This window comes from Callorhinus ursinus, unplaced genomic scaffold, assembly GCF_003265705.2.
Source record: "Callorhinus ursinus isolate GAN/ISIS: 27379988/994484 unplaced genomic scaffold, GSC_fseal_2.0 scaffold30, whole genome shotgun sequence".
NCBI lineage: Eukaryota > Metazoa > Chordata > Mammalia > Carnivora > Otariidae > Callorhinus > Callorhinus ursinus.
Genome location: NW_027397092.1, coordinates 7,470,773 through 7,482,561, shown reverse-complemented (window position 1 = coordinate 7,482,561; position 11,789 = coordinate 7,470,773).

The window sequence follows — 11,789 nt, the reverse complement described above, 5'->3', positions numbered from 1 at the left end:
TTTAAAATGACACTCGTTATTCTGTTAAACCATTTATCTTGGAAGACTTTGGGATATGACATACTAAGTAATTATCGGTTCATAAAAATGAGATAATCTATAAATTAATTAAAGCAAATATATGATAGTGGTAGTATTTGGGCTGTGGGACACAGAAACACCTAAAACCCATTAACTTACTGCTTGCCTTGCGTTCTAAAAACCTAATGGTTAAATAGGATCCTTTCAGTGAAAACAATCATTTTAGTCTCTAAACCATGCTCTAGTTTAGAAGGAAATCTAGATCTTTCCTATTTGTCAGATAACTTGAGTGCTTTATGTACTCCTTATTAAAATCTCTCCTCTCCCAGATATTAGTTGTTTATAACATTCAGGGTGAACCAATCATTTTCTTCATGGTTCATTCATCTTGTATAACTGAAATAATTTTGTTATATGTAATAGCATAATTTAAGTAAATTTCAAGTAAATCCTAATACTTCTCACAGCAGGCAGGGAAAAACAAGATTGGAAATGAATGACTTGGAAAGACATATGCATATATTTGTAATTTGCTGCCTAACTAAGGGTAATAGGCACCAAATCTGGAGGGAGAGAAAAAATAAAGCCACAAACCAAAAGGTGAACCATCAATACAAGGACCAAGGATGTGCCTATGCCACTGTTAGAAAGAGAATGTTGCTAGTTCCCAATTTCTTAAATACCAAATCAAATCAGTTTATGACAACTGTATATAACAAGGACTGAGGACAAATGTAATGATAGAGACTAATAAGAAACAACTCCTTTTTGCAGATGATTCAAGTAATATTGACTCTTCATTGCACTTATCTTTATTGAACTGACACAGAAATTTGGAGCCTGACAAATGTGGAGCCGGTATTACCAATACGGCAACCAGTCATTTGCAAACAGGCAAATTATACTACTGTTAGACAGCAAACATCAGAGTCAACTATTTTCAGTTACTACAATGACATTACTCTTTTTTTTTAGACGGTTGGTATTAGGAAAAAAATCTTTTATAGCAATCTATAGTTGGATTACTGCTGGAGCTAACATTCCTGGATATATCAACAACCTGATAGTTGTGGTCACTTCATTTTTGTTTTAGGGCTCTTTGGTTTCTGGCAACAGAAATATATCTTAAAATTGCTTAGTCTAAAAAAGAATTCATAGGCTCATGTAACCAAAAAGTGGAAAGGCAAAGTTAGGGTTTGCTAAGGAGGAGGCAGATGTCATCAGGAAATCAAACACCATCAAGGCCAAGTTCTTACTGCCTTTACTCTGGTTATTTGTGTGTCAATTTCCTTCTCTTGGTTTAGCTTCTCCATGAGGATGGAAACTGTGTTGCCTACAGGTAACACATCTGGGTGTACTGGGTGCACTTCTATCTGGCTTGTTGATCAGAAAGAAAACAACATTAATCCACAGTTCAAGTTTGAAAATCCAGGGGATGGCATTTCGTAGGCTCAGATTCAGTTATGTGCCAAACCTAGACCCAGTTAATGTGGATATTATGATCGGTCTAGATTGAGTCAAGTGCTCTTTCTTGTTCAATCACCGAAGTCAAGGATACATGGTCAAATAAGAGAATGGCAGCTCCCACCCAAACACATGACTGCATTTTGGCTTTATGTGTGGGTGTGAAAGGTAAGTGAGGGAAAAGAAAATGGTTACTCCAGAGGAAGGGGGTGAATTACTATGGGTATTGTCGATGAGAAGATTACGGGGAGCCAGCAAGCCACCCTATTTATGTCTAACAAAAAGATTAACAAAATCAACATCTATATAGTCCCAACTCATGACCTTTCCTTCCAGCTACTCATTCGACTGATTTCTGTGACCAAAAACCCATATATATCAGCATCTAAGGGTTGATTTTTCCTCCAGAAGGAAGTTAACGCCATCCTGCTCTCCCTTTTCAACGCCACCCACTTTCCCTACTGGCAGGTCTAAATAGCCTGCTCACTCACCCCACCTTCTGTGTGTCATGAAGTCTTAGGGTATTTCAGAAGGGAAGCTCATCCTTACCAGTGAGCCTTCAGTTCTTTCTTATCCAAACACTCACACCAGAGTTGCAAAAAGGAGGGTCAATCCACAGAAAAAAAGGGAAAAGAACAAGAGGAAAAGCCATTGTTTTAAGGTTTTGCTCCTCCAGTTGCTACCCATTCCCACTGACCCCTCCCCCATCCTTCTATCTGTTCTTAATTCTTGAGCATCAGTGAGAAGTTCTCTCTGGCAGGCGTACCTTGGGGAAGGGGCATTGCACTCTTTATTTCTATGAGTTATGTTGTGCTTTTAACACAGTTACAGTCCCTGTAGCATGGGTACAGTTCAATGGTAGAAAAAATACAGAGGGAAAACTCAGAGAAAAGCACGACAAAATTCCAGGAACAGCAGTGGTAATGAGAAGCTTGGGTGACAGGAACTAGCGGTCAGCTATGCTCATCCCTCTCTCAATATTCTAGTGTTCACACCGTTCTTTTAAATCCAGGGTATAGAAAAACTGACATGTGGTTGATGCTGGGGTGAGGTGGGGGTGGTGCACAGGTAGGACAACTCATCCCAGAGGTGTCTGAACCTGAGTCCAAGAGCGTCGGTGATTGGGCTTAATGTGCTTTGCAGATAGAGATCTAAGGAGATGAGGTCAGAGAGATGGGAATAAAAACATACACGTGGTGCGGCTTCTTTCCTGTAGGGCACCCTGATTAACCTACCTTAGGTTAATTTAGGCAACCTACTCTCTGGAAAATGCCCTACCAAGCCAAGATTGTGTCCAAGGTCCAGGCTGACCAGGGATGCTTTTTAGTTTCCAGGGAGTTGTCCTGTTATTGTTTCAGAGTTTGAGAAGTTTCATCAGGAGCAAGGTACACATAGCTTTATTCCCAGCTCCCACATCCCCAATTTTCTCAGGAGAATACTCTGAGTATTAGCATTGTGGAAAAAAAAAATGACATATTCTCCTTTTCTCTCTCCTCATGCATAGGATTTCACAATTTAGCTACAGAGGGCCCTCGGGGAGTCTTTCTCAGTGATCAACAAGAGGCCAGCATGAGTGCTTTAACCTCAGACACTGGTCTCATTTGAATCTACTAGGAAAAAAAAATCCAAGAATCCAAGACTTGGACTTCACCCTATCAGAATATTTTAGGTCTTTACTCAAAATCAGTATTTCCATCCTGTTTCCACTTAAATTATTTAAGTAGGTAGTCATCAATCAATAATACCCACTGAGGTAACCACTAAGGTAATAGTTTTTTTATATCAGCAAAAATCTAGTTAGTATTCAAACGTCAGAAACTGTCTCATAACTTTGTTTTTAGTTGGTTCGTTTAAATCAGGATCAAACGACGACGACACATTGAATTTGGTTATTATATGTTTTCAGTCTCTTTAGAATATATATATTTCCCTTTCATTATTTTTCCTTTTTTTGCTATTAATGTGTATGAAAAAAATAGGGATTTTTATAGAATACCTATTGTCTCAGAATTTCCCACATTCTAGATTTTGGAGTCTGTATCCTGGTGGTCATTTAATCCACTCCTCTGTTCCTTGTATTTCCTAAAAATTCAGATCTAGAGGCATGACCAGATACAGGTTAGGCTTGATTTGGGAGAGCACAAAGACTGGCTAGCTGGTGGTATCTCCTTCATACCTACATCATATGAGGTATGCTAGCCCAGGATGTCTCCCGCTGTCTGTCTTTTTGTGATGTTAACATCGATCATGGGTTCCATGCTGTCAATATGATCCATCCACTGTAAAATCCCCCAGCACATTTTCACCTACTCATTTCAGCAGCCATTAATGATCACTGCCAGATCCACTCTCAAATGCTCAGTCACTGATTTTTTTTTTTTTTGAAGAACTGAGAGTATTCCATAATGGCATATATGGTTTTTCATTTGAAATGAACTACTTGTTTCTTTCATTAATGTACTTTATTAAATTAAATAACATTTAACATGAAACTTGATAACCGACCTTTTTTTTGCCCCCCTCCTTTTTAGTAATTTGAGATAATTTTGGAACCTTATCAAAGACATTTAAGGTGCTACGCTCTTTCACAAGAAAAGCCAAAACGTTGTTTTTGGAGCTGTTTTTATCGTGTGTGTGTATTTTGCCTCTATTATTGTCAAGTGTAATTTTAACCTCACACAAATGATCTGTTGATTTGAAATATCATGGGAAAACTTCGACCTAGAACATTTTCAAAGAGGTTACTGGAAACACAAGAAAGGACGGACAGGAAAGCTGAGGACACTTGGCAAGGTGGATATATTACATACTTTAAATCTCGATGCAAGTACATAGCTTTCTTCTTCCTCAGACTTTTCAATTTTAAGTTTGGTTTCTCAATTTCCTGTAAACTAAATTTCAAGAACCCTAACGATATTCAAGGCCTGCCTTTATCTGGTCCCTTTTCCCCACTTCATCGGTTTTATACCCTACCATTTTTGTGCATTTCCCTTCTAGTCAAACTAGATAATTCACCATTCCCCTTAGACCTCTTGTCCTCCCAGATGAAAAGTACTTGCCTTTGGACACATGGGAGCTTTACCTCTCTATTACTTAAGGCAAACACCTTCTTCTGTATAGATTCACATATATGCATGGTCTCTTACTAGACTTGCAGTGGACAGCTACTCTTTCTTGGCTAGCACCTTGTGCTCCTGCTTTTTAAAAGAAATGATCACCTTGGGCGCCTGGGTGGCTCAGTTGGTTGAGTGACTGCCTTCGGCTCAGGTCATGATCCTGGAGTCCTGGGATCGAGTCCCACATCGGGCTCCCTGCTCAGCAGGGAGTCTGCTTCTCCCTCTGGCCCTCTTCCCTCTCGTGCTATCTCTCATTCTCTCTCGCTCAAATAAATAAATAAAATCTTAAAAAAAAAAAAGAAATGATCACCTTAACTCCTTTTGGGGTAATCCCTCCCCCACATAGCCCTGTTAATCAGGGTGCCCTACACCAAACAGTAGATAGCTCCTCGTCCTGAGCCAGATGGATTTAAAGATACTTTCACCATAAAATTTTAATTATAAGCAAAGTCACTAAAAGATTAATAATGGTTAGAAATGATTATTTGGCAGCCAGATGAGTTTTTCAAGAATCAATAGCTAATATTCACGGAGTGCTTGTCAAAGAACCCTATGTGCTGTGTACGGAATCATATTTGCAAATGTGGCAGAACCATGTCTCTGTTTATTTTGTGGTATTCAGGGTATTTCTCATCTACTTTTCTTTCTCACTTACACTCAGGGGTTATTTCTCTCCTCCTCGTTCATATTCACTCGGGAACCAAGATTCAAACATACCATAGACCTAGAGTGTCAGGTGAATTCTTATAGGCATACTTGGAGGGCTGTTTTCTCTGACCTCAAAAGAACAAATGAAACTGGACCTGGAAAAAGGAGAGACAGAGAGTAGAGTGGGAAGCCAAAATGGAGAAGGAAATGGTCAGAAGGAAGAAGGAAAAAAACCTTCAGAGATTCAGGGAACAGAGTGAAAGGTTTTCTGATTTTTCACCCATGGATAACCTCTCACTCACTACTCCTGGACACTTGTGGGTTCTCCTGAAGAAAAGGATAAGGGAACTTCGATCCTTTATATGAAGACGGTGGTGTTAAAAAGGCAAACCAAACAAAACTCTTACTGTGAACACAATCAAACTGAAACTGAATAAAATCAATAGGCAATTTCCCTACAGATGAGGCAGTGGTAAAACCATGTTAATTTTATTTCTTCCTTTCCAGTTAGCTATACACATTTTTTTTTTATTTCAAACTGTAATGGCTTCAACTTTCAGTACACTGTGTAAGTAAAAATGTACTAATGATGTAATAACAGCCACCCTTGTTATGTTTCTGACTTTTAATATTTCCTCATTAAATACAATGTTGGCTATCAGTCTAAGATACTCATTTTCTTTTTTTAAATTTTATTTTATTATGTTACATTAGTTGCCACACATCATTAGTTTTTGATGTAGTGTTCCACGATTCATTGTTTGCATATAACACCCAGTGCTCCACGCAGAACGTGCCTTCTTTAATACCCATCAGCAGGCTAACCCATCCCCCCACACCCCTCCCCTCTAGAACCCTGTTTGTTTTTCAGAGTCCATAGTCTCTCATGGTTCATCTCTCCCTCCAATTCCCCCCCCTTCATTTTTCCCTTCCTTCTCCTAATGTCCTCCAAGCTATTCCTTATGTTCCACAAATAAGTGAAACCATATGATAATTGACTTTCTCTGCTTGACTTATATCACTTAGCATAATCTCCTCCAGTCCCATCCATGTTGATGTAAAAGTTGGGTATTCATCCTTTCTGATGGCTGAGTAATATTCCATTGTATATATGGACCACATCTTCTTTATCCATTCATCTGTTGAAAGGTATCTTGGCTCTTTCCAGAGTTTGGCTATTGCGGACATAGCTGCTATGAACACTGGAGTGCATGTGGCCCTTCTTTTCACTACATCTGTGTCTTTGGGGTAAATACCCAGTAGTGCAATTGCCGGGTCATAGGGTAGCTCTATTTTTAATTTTTTGAGGCACCTCCATACCGTTTTCCAAAGTGGCTGTACCAACTTGCATTCCCACCAAACAGTGTAGGGGGGTTCCCCTTTCTCCACAACCTCTCCAACATTTGTTGTTTCTCGCCTTGTCAACTTTTGCCATTCTAACTGGTGTAAGGTGGTATCTCAACGTGGTTGTGATTTGAATTTCCCTGATGGCTAATGATGATGAACATTTTTTCATGTGTCTGTTAGCCATTTGTATGTCTTCTTCGGAGAAGTGTCTGTTCATGTCTTCTGCCCATTTCTTGACTTATCTGTTTTTTGGGTGTTGAGTTTGAGAAGTTCTTTATAGATCTTGGATAGCAGCCCTTTATCTGTAGTGTCATTTGCAAATATCTTCTCCCATTCTGTGGGTTGCCTCTTTGTTTTGTTGACTGTTTCCTTTGCTGTACAGAAGCTTTTTCTCTTGATGAAGTCCCAAAAGTTCATTCTTGCTTTTGTTTCACTAGCCTTTGGAGATGTATCTTGAAAGAAGTTGCTGTGGCCGATGTCTAAGAGGTTACTGCCTATGTTTTCCTCTAGGATTTTGATGGATTCCTGTCTCACATTGAGGTCGAGTTTCATTCTTCTGCATGTGGCTGTCCAATTTTCCCAGCACCATTTATTGAAGAGACTGTCTTTTTTCCATTGCATACTTTTTCCTGCTTTGTCAAAGATTATTTGACCATAGAGTTGAGGGTCCCTATCTGGGTTCTCTATTCTGTTCCATTGGTCTATATGCCTGTTTTTGTGCCAGTACCATGCTGTCTTGGTGATTACTGCTTGTAATATAGCTTGAAATCAGGCAATGTGATACCCTCAGCTTTTTCTTTTTCAACATTTCCTTGGCGATTCGGGATCTTTTCTGATTCCATACAAATTTTAGGATTGTTTGTTCCAGCACTTTGAAAAATGTCATTGGAATTTTGATCGGGATGGCACTGAAGGTATAGATTGCTCTGGGCAGCATAGACATTTTAACAATGTTTATTCTTCCACTCCATGAGCATGGAATGTTTTCCATCTTTTTGTGTCTTCTTCAGTTTCTTTCATGAGTGGTCTGTAGTTCCTAGAGTATAGATCCTTTACCTCTTTGGTTAGGTTTATTCTGACGTATCTTATGGTTTTGGTGCTATTGTAAATGGAATCGTTTTTCTAATTTCTGTTTCTACAGATGCATTGTTAGTGTATAAGAAAGCAACTGATTTCTGTGCATTGATTTTGTATCCTGCCACATTACTGAATTGCTGTATGAGTTCTAGTAATTTGGGGGTGGAGTCTTTTGGGTTTTAAACATAAAGTATCATGTCACCTGCGAAAAGAGAGAGTTTGACTTCTTCTTTGCCAATTTGAATACCTTTTATTTCTTTTTTTGTCTGATTGCTCTTGCCAGGACTTCTAGTACTATGTTTAACAATAGTGGCGAGAGTGGGCATCCTTGATGTGTTCCTGGTCTTAGGGGAAAGGCTTTCAGCTTTTCCCCATTGAGGATGATATTCGTTGTGGGTTTTTCATAGATGGATTTTATGAACTTGAGGAATGTTCCCTCTATCCCTATACTCTGAAGAGTTTTAATCAGGAAAGGATGCTGTCTTTTGTCAAATGCTTTTTCTGCATGAATTTATAGGATCATATGGTCCTTCTCTCTCCTCTAATTAATGTGTTCTATCACATTGATTGATTTGCAAATGTTGAACCACCCTTGCATCCTGTGGATAAATCCCACTTGGTCGTGGTGGATGATCCTTTTAATGTATTGTTGGATCCTATTAGCTAGGATTTTGTTGAGGATTTTGGAATCCATATTCATCAGGATTATCGGTCTGAAATTCTCCTTTTTAATGGGGTCTTTGCCTGGTTTGAGGACTAAGGTACTACTGGCCTCATAGGATGAGTCTGGAAGCTTTCCTTCTGTTTCTATTCTTTCAAACAGCTTCAGGAGGATAGGTGTTATTTTTGAATGTTTGGTAGAATTCCCCAGGGAATCCATCTCCTTTTATAGATCCCCTCTTAATATTTCTTGCAGGGCCACCTTAGTGGTCACATATTCTTTTAGTTTCTGCAGGTCTTGGAAGCTCTGCATCTCTCTATCCATTCTAAATGACAGCCTTGCCAGATAAACTATTCTTGGTTGCATGTTCTTCTCATTTAGAACCCTGAATATGTCTTGCCAGGCCTTTCTGGCTTGCCAGGTCTCTGTGGATAGGTCTGACGTTATTCTGATGTTCCTCTCTCTGTACGTAAGGAATCTCTTCCCCCTAACTGCCCTTAGGATGGTTTCCTTGGTTCTAAGATTTGGGAGTTTTACTATGCCGGGGTGTTGGCCTGTTCTCCTTGATCTTGGGAGGGGTCGTCTCTGCCTCTAGGACATGAATGTTTGTTTCATTCCCCAGATTAGGGAAGTTCTCAGCTATGATTTGCTCAAATATATCTTCTAATCCTCGCTCTCTCTCCACCCCCTCAGGGATTCCAATAATTCCGACATTGGAACGTTTCATGGTGTCACTTATTTCTCTGATTCTATTTTCATGGATTCTGAGTTGTTTTTCCCTGGCCTCCTCTTTTCCCTTTTTATCTATTCATTGGTCTTCAAGGTCACTAATTCGTTCTTCTGCCTCGTTTACCCTAGCTGTTAGATTATCTAGATTAGATTGGATCTCAATGATAGCATTTTTAAGTTCTGCCAATTCAGCTTTCATTTCTGCCCTTAAAGACTCTATGTTGCCATTAATCGATTTCTCTATTCTAGCTATTGTCTTCACAATTGCTAGCCTGAATTCCATCTCCGACATCTTGGTTATATCTTTATCCATTTGTAAATCTGTGGCAAAAATCATAATCTCTGAGTCTTTCCTATTTTGGGGGTTCCTCCTCCTAGTCATTCTGTTGAGGGGTACTTGAGGGAACGTACAGAGTCCAAATTATTGACCACAACCCAAGCAACATGAACCTGTTCTAAAGACCTTAGGGTTGCTGGCCTCTTGTTTACCCAGCCTGGGATGGGCACAGTGAAACTGGTTTTTTGGGGGCTTTTGTTCTCTGGCAGTATATCCTGGCGGCTTTCCACTTCTCTTCTGAGAGAGCAGAAGAGACCGTTTCCAACCCTCTGCCTCAGAGCAGAGAGATCGCAGTCTGTTCTTCAGTGAGCTATCCAGGCCACCCTCTCTCCATTTCTGTCTGCGCTGCTATAAACTGCAGTGTCCTGGGTTGTGCTCCCCTCAGCAGGGCTCCCAGTCCTCGCCTCCAGGTTGGGGCACATCTCTGCCCTTTGTGCTTCTAAAACTGCCAGCCACCCCCAGTTTGCACAAGAGACCCCACCACTCCAGTTTCTGTCTGGGGGGCTGCCCTAAAGTCTTTTCCCCGCCGCTACCAGTCTGCGAGTCTGTGCCCTGTCCCCAGCGCGGGAGGCTATCACTCACCAGCGGTGTAGGATTCCCACGGCCAGGCTCCCTCCCACTGCCCTCAATGTCTGCTGATATGAGCAGATATTCCTATATCTGCCCTTGGAATCACAGCTTCCCGCTTTGTACCTTGAAACCAATGGAAACCAACTGCCTGCAATATTCTGTTTCTGGAGATCCAGATCTATCTTCTTACATCTCAGGCTGATTTCATGGGTGTTCAGAGTGGTCTGGTAGATAACCAGCTCAATTCTGGGGACTGGTCGGAATAGGGTCCCCTCCTCCACCACCATCTTTCCCCCTCCTAAGATACCCATTTTCATGTTGAGGAATTATCCTGCTATTCCTAGATTTTTAAGTGCTTTGCTTAGAAATGGATATATTGAGTATTCGAGTTTATTATTGGGATGAAAAAAATTTTTTTATTGGTCTCACTAGAGTGATGTTTTTAATCAAATTCAGTTCCTAAAATTTAATTAACCATGGTCATGCTGAACAACTTTAAAAAATCCAGAGAATTTGGTTTGCAGGATTGACATTTTCCGATCCACATTTATAAATGATTTGGCTCCTTTCACCTCCCCATAATTTTTGTTAGGTTTAGTATGAAAATTAGCTAAGCTTCAGAAAAAACATGGCAGCATGAGGTAGTTGTTAACAACATGGTCATCTAAGTTCACTGTCAATGAGTTTATTGAGTATCCTGGCCTCAACCACTTACTTGCTGTGTGACCTTCAACAAGTCACCTGACCAAAAAGGATTAGGGTGACAGAACAGAATGTAACTGTTCTAAACCTTCTTAAGGTTAAAATGGCACAATTACCTAATGTTGAGAAGGGATGGAAAAGAAAAGGCAAGTTTGCTACTTCTTTATATTTTTGTAGCTTGGATCAAAATATGTACTTTAAAGTTGATAAATATATTCATCTGCCTATTCTTAGATTTATTAATATAAAGATAAGCCCTAAGCTCATATTTAGCAGTTGAGGAAAGGATATTGGAAGGAAGAAGAAATGGATTAATTTAATCATTATTCCAAACAGACTGTCTAAAGCAGGGGTTGACACATAAGAATCAGTGGCTAAATTAGGCACATCTCCCGTTTTGGCAGATAAAATTTAATGAAATACAGCCATTTGTTTACATATTATCTATGGCTGCTTTTATGCTACAACACGCAAGTCAAGTAACTGCCAGAGCTAAGCTGGAAAGCCTAGAATATTTATTGTCTCGCCTGTTGCAGAAAATGTTTGCTGACACCTGCTCTAAAGCAATAGAGTATCAAGTATAGTATATACAATTACAAGGATAAATATAGCTTCTATTAAACAATACAAATATTTCATATTATAAAAAAATCACTGACACACAAAAATTGCCTAAAAAGAATGACAATGTAACCGATAGCCATCTTTTCAATAGAAACTAAATCAGAGAACAATGATGTACTTTCACAGTAATGGAAGAAAATAATTAGCCAAGATTAGTTACCCTAGTAGACTATCATTTGAGAATGAGATTAAAATAAAGACATTATTTTGACAGGTAAAAACTAAGAAAGCATACCACCTAAGAGATCTTCAAGAATAAAATGTTAATAAATATGTACTTAAGAAAATAGGCAAATAATAGGAGAAATGAGGTCGGAGACAAAGAAAAATTGATGAACAAAGAAGTTGGTAAGCATGTGAGGAGGTCTACATAAACACTGTAAAAAAACAATAATGATATTGTCTAATTTGGAGATAAAATTAAAAGGTAGAACTAAAATATTTGATGCAAATGCATGCAAGATAAAAAAGTGAACTAAGAGTCATGAAGCCT